Consider the following 6,000-nt stretch of genomic DNA (forward strand, 5'->3'; position numbering starts at 1 on the left):
GTCTCTGCCTTTCCAGTTATGGGGTTATAGATACTTACCATCAGTAACAGCTGTATTATACAAATGAAATTTAGGGAAATGAAGTGATGAAAGTGAAAATTTTCTTTATAATAATAACTGTTAAGAAGTGAGTTTTTAGGGGCTGGAGAGACGGCTCAATAGTTAAGGGCATGGGATGCTCTTGCAGAGGACCCAGGTTTGGCTCCCAGCACCCACATGACAGTTAACAACCCTCTGTAACTCCAGTTGCAGGGGATCTGATGCCGTCTTCTGACTTTTGTGGACATTGCATGATACGGGTACACTAACACATATGCAGGAATACACTCATACATAAAATAAAAATAATAAATTACAAATATTTTTAATTGTAAATAAAAGAGGAAATGAGTTTTTAGGCTGGTGTGATGACTCAGAGGGTAAAGGTACCTGCCTCTAAGCGTGATGACCTGAGTTCAATTCCTGGGGCCCACATGATATAAGGCGAGAACTAACTCTCACAAGTTTTACTCTGACTTCCATACATGTGCCATTGTACACACATAATAAATAAAGCTGAATAAAATAAGAGATGAGTTTTTAAAAATATATATGTCTGTATTTCTTTAGCTATTGGGAGGAATAAAAACTTACCAGGTTTTAGTAAATAATGCCTAGAAATTATGTTAAGCCTTATTATCTAAAATACAAATAAGGTTAATAATTGAAAAATAATTTAAGTGTTTTCTTAAAAGGATTAAGTGACTTAAAACAAGTAGCACATTCTTGTTGGGTGTGCTGTGCGTGCCTCTAGCACTCAGGAGGCAGAGGCAGGCTTTAAGAATGTGCTGCTAATTTTTTGGTTTTATTTTTGTTTGTCTGTTTGTTTTTTGAGACTGTCTCACTATGTAGCTATGTAGACCAGGCTGGCTTTGAACTCACAGAGCTCTGCCTGCTTCTTCCTCTGGAGTGCTGGAACTAAAGGTTTGTACCACCATGCCTGCTCAAGTAGTACCTCCTTTATAAGTCTAATGCAACCTAGTTTTTTTTTTGTTTTTGGTGGGGAGTTCTTTTTGAGATAGGGTCTCCTTATAGCCCCTGACCTGGGGCTCCCAGCTGACCTGGAACTCACTATGTAGACCAGATTGGCCTTGAACTCATGAAGGTCCGCCTGTCTCTGCCTCCAGAGTACTGGGACTAAAGGCGTGTGCTACCATGCCCAGCCTCTGCAACCTAATTTGTATGTGCTCAGCTGAGCCACAGTATCAACAGGGAAGATGCCTTAATTCCTAATTTCAGATAAAATGCTAATTGTCCCAAAACCGTAAGCCAAAGTAAATGTTTTTTCCCTTAAAAAAAGGCAATTGTAAATGAGAATATTAATGAAAAGCATCAGTTTATGATAAAATCTTGTATTCAGAGCATATGAAGGCTGGGATGCCGCTCAATGACAGCACACCTGCCTAGCATATTCAAGGGCCTGGTTTCCACTCCTTGAACTGCAAAAAAGGGAATATTGACTTTTGAGTCAGAAAACATTAAAAATGGGGTCATATAAAGTTCTGTTAGTTTTTAGTTATTTTTAATTTATTTTGAGACAGGGTCTCATTATGTAGTCCAGAGTGAACTCCATCTTTTAAAAATATTATTTATTTATTTATTTATTTATTTACTTATTTATTGGGCAGATGTGACACAACACACATGTGAAAGTCAGAGGACAACTTGTGGGAGTTTGTTCTTTTCATCTACCATGTGGGTTCTGGGAATTAGAACTCAGGCTGTCAGCCTTGATAACCTTACCTGCTTAGACATCTCACTGGCCCCCAACCTCTATCTTGCTATGTAGCCCAGGCTGACTTTCAGCTACAATCTTTTTTAAAAAAATACTTTATTATTTTTGTTTTATGTATATGTATGTAAGTGTGCTCGTGTCATGCAATGCCTGCAGAGGTCAGAAGAAGGCTTTGGATTCTCCTGGCACTAGTTATGGACAGTTGTTAGCTGCTATGTGGATGCTGGGAATTAAGCTGGGTCCTCTGCAAGAACAGCCAGTGCTCTTAAGCACTGAGCCATCGCTCCAGCCCTGGCTACAATCTTTCTGCCTCAGTTTCCCAAGTGCTGGAGTTAAAGATGTGTACCACTATGCCTGGCTCTCCAGCCTTTTAATTTGGGGACCAGGGATAGTTACTTAACTTCTTTGGCCTAATTTTCCAAACTATAAAACAAAGATGCTTTAACTCACCTTGTGCTCAAGTTGTAAAGGCTAAAGAAAAGCATTTCCTAAAATGCTAAGATAACAGCAGATGCTAATAAGTGTTTCTTATTTCATTATTAAGTGTGTTCTCAGTAGATAGACTGGTGACCCATATCTGTTAATTATCTAGCTAGTGTGTTCTCATCATTAGTTGACCTTACAGTAATTTAATTTGTTTAGTTATTCTAAGCTGTCATTCTTGTTGAGGGTACCTCGAGGTGTGAAATAAACAATCTGTAGCTTGTTATTTTCTGCTAATGGCAATCTAAGTCAATCTCCAGAAGATGAAAAAAAAGAAAACAGAGAAAAGAGGTCCAAGTTCACTAGACTATGGAATAACTTTTGGAGGATTTAGAGGAAATGAATTACTTCAAGACTGACAGTAGATATGTCCATGGAGTTTTCTGCTTGAGTAGACATGGCTCAATGCTAAAAGCTTTAATATATTTTGTTTAACACTCTCATAGTCTACCCCCTGTTCCACTATGTTCCATGAGCCTTAGGTGTAGAGGTTCAACTGTAGATGTGTCTCCTAGGACTGAGCATCTCTCAGACGTATATTCTCTGTGTCTGACCAGTTGTGGGGTTCTGCAGTAGCCTCCATCTGTTGCAAAAAGAAGCTTCTTTGATGAGTGGCATCCGGTATGCTTGTCTGTAAATATAAAGATTGATATTTAGCACATGGTAAGAAATTTCATTTGTCTAGAAATGTAACAGAGACAGGGTTTTCTCTATATTCTATGTCTTCTCCATTCATGCATATTTGACTGAATTTACAGTGCCACCCATGAGTTCACTCCCATTGAGAGGACTTTAAGTCAAATTACATAGCTGTTGATTGCCCCTTGGATAACAGTGCCACTACTCCACCAGTAGAGGTAGGTTGCTATGCTAGTCGTTATGGTTATTAGGCTTTAGGTCTGGGTTGGACCATTGATTGACTTTTTTCCCTTAGCAGTTTACATATTATCATCTAGTATTATGAATGCTAACCTTCAGGTAAAAGGCTTCCAGATCAGTTCCTCCTCCATTGCTCCAAGTCCTTTATCCTAAATGTGCCGTCTTCAGCAGTAGGGTCTTATCTATTAGTTGGGAGATAACCAGGAGCTTTGGCAATAGCTTGTGTTATTTTAAGAGTCTCCTAGACCACTCTTACCAACCAGTCAAAGGGAGGTCTCTTCTGTCTGGCATCATGTTCCTTGCCAAAAAGCCCCTAGGTATACATATGCACTAATGTTTAGACACTGTATGTGTATTTCTCATGGGGTTTCAGGGGCATTACGTTTCCTTCTAGATCCCCCTAGTCCTCCAAATTTCATTCATCTCTACTCTTTTTCCTCCCATCCAGCCTCCTTCCTTAGTCTCAGGACCTCCCTTATCCCCACCCTACCTCCAATAACACCCACTTCCCACCATCTTCCCCCTCCTGACTTCTCTATCCCCCCACCATGTCCCCTTGCATATTCTTCCCTCCTCTCTTCTCAAACACTCCCACTTTCCCCACCTTACCCCTGGTAACATCTGTTCCCCACTATCCCCCTCTTTCGGGTTCTTTCTTTTCCTTTACCTCCTTGTAACCTTTCCTGGCTCCTGGTGTTACATCAGAATATATACTTACATATAAGGGATTGATGCTACAATCTGCAAATGAGGGAGAACATAAGTCACTTGCTTTTCTGCATTTGCATTACTTCACTAAGTATAATACTCACCTGTTCCATCCATTTACCTGAAAATTTCATAATTTCATCTTTTCTTACTGCTGAGTAGAACTCCAATGAACTACATTTTCATTATCCATTCCTCAGTTGAGGGACATTTAGGTTGTTTCCATTTTTTTGGCTATTGTGAAGAGAGCAGCAACAAACAGGAATGTACAGGTATCTCTGCAGTAGGTATAGGTATCTCTACAAGTCCTTTAGGTATATGTCAAGGAGTGGTATGACTGGATCATATGGTAGGTTCATTTTTAGTTTTTTCAGAGTTCTCCACAATGCTTTCCATAGTGGTTGCATGAGTTTGCCTTCCCACCAGCAGTGAATGAGAATCCCCTTTTCTCCACAACTTCACCAGCGTTTGATGTCTTTCATTCTCCTGATCTTAGCCAGTCTGACTGGGGTAAGATAAAATCTTAAAGTGTTTTTTTATTTGCATTTCTGTAATTACTAAGGATGTTGAGCACTTTTAAAGGCGTTTCTTAGCCATTTTTATTTCTGCATTTGAGGACTCTCTGTTCAGGCCTATAGTCCATCTTTTTATTGGGTAGTTTATTTTCTTGTTTCTTTGTTTTTTTGAGTTCTTTATATATTCTGGCTATTAATCCTCTGTCAGATGTGTAGCTGGTAAAGATTTTCTCCCACTCAGTGAGATTCCTCTTTCCTTCCTTGGTCGTTTATTTTGCTGTACAGTTGCTTTGTAGTTAAATGAGGTCCCGCTTACTAACTGTTGATCTTAATTCCTGAGCAGCTGATATCTGGTTTAGAAAGTGCTTTCTTATGTCTATATCTTGGAGGGTACTGCCTATGTTTTCTTCTAGCAGTTTCAGAGTTTTATTGAGGTCTTTGATTCATTTGGAGTTGACTTTTGTCCAGGGTGAAAGATAATACTCCAATTTCATTCTTCTGCAGGTGGAGATCCAGTTTTGCTAGCACCATTTGTTGAAGATGTTGTCTTTCCTCCATTGCATGTTCTTGGCACCTTTGTCAAATATCAGGTGGCTGAAATTACATGTACTCATGTTATATATTTGGTCTTATATTGTGTTCCATTGAGCTATGTGTCTATTTTTGGGCCAGTACCATGCTGTTTTTTTTTTTTTTTTTTTTTTTTTTTTTTTTTTTTTTTTGAGACACGGTCTCCCTGTAGCCCCAGCTGTCCTGCAACTTACTATGTAGACCAGGTTGGCCTTAAACTCACAGAGATCCTCCTGCCTCTGCCTCCCAAGTGTGCCACCATGCCCAGCTAGAGAAGATTTTTAAACAAGATAAAGTAACCAAAACCCACTAGTCTGCATATATGACACACATCAAGGTAGATTCACTATTTTAATCTATCACACACAGTCCATAATTTTAAACAGGCCAGAGGCAAATGTGTGCAGAGGATCATACCAATAAGTGTAAAAAGTGCTTCCTCCTCCTCTTCTTCTTAACATTTTTATTGAATTTTTGCAATTTCCATACAATATAATTTGATGACATTCACATCCCCTCTCCCATCCATACCTCCCCACATTACCCTCTCCCACTCATTTCAATGTACTCTCTCTGTATAATAAAGCCTATAAAGTCTATCTTGACTCCCCATATGTTCTCCAGTGTGGATCCATCCACTGGAGTCTACATAGGACTCATGCATGCTGTCACCATTGCTGTGAGTTCACATGAAACCAACTAGCCAGTTGAAGAACTCTGCCTCCACCCACCCCCCGCTCCATGGCCATCCACCACCTCTGGCTCTTACAATCTTTCCACCTCCTCCTCTGCCATGATTGATCCCCAAGCCTTGTGCTCCAGAAGCTTGACATGGGCATTCCACAAGACAAATGCTCTGCAGCCCCCTCCTCCTGTCACATTAGAAAGCCGTAATTTTCTGTGTCAATCACCATCTGCTGCATAAGGAAACTTCTCCGGTGAGAGTTGAAAGATGCATTAATCTTCAACAGTGGGTGAGCACCTGATCCAGCACAGTCCATTCCAATTATCCTTCTTGGGGCTGGGAGTCAATATTATTATGTGGGTACCACAGTTACATCTCACAGGAGG

The sequence above is a fragment of the Nannospalax galili genome, unplaced genomic scaffold (genome assembly GCF_000622305.1).
Source record: "Nannospalax galili isolate Female #2095 unplaced genomic scaffold, S.galili_v1.0 scaffold227, whole genome shotgun sequence".
NCBI classification, from domain to species: domain Eukaryota; kingdom Metazoa; phylum Chordata; class Mammalia; order Rodentia; family Spalacidae; genus Nannospalax; species Nannospalax galili.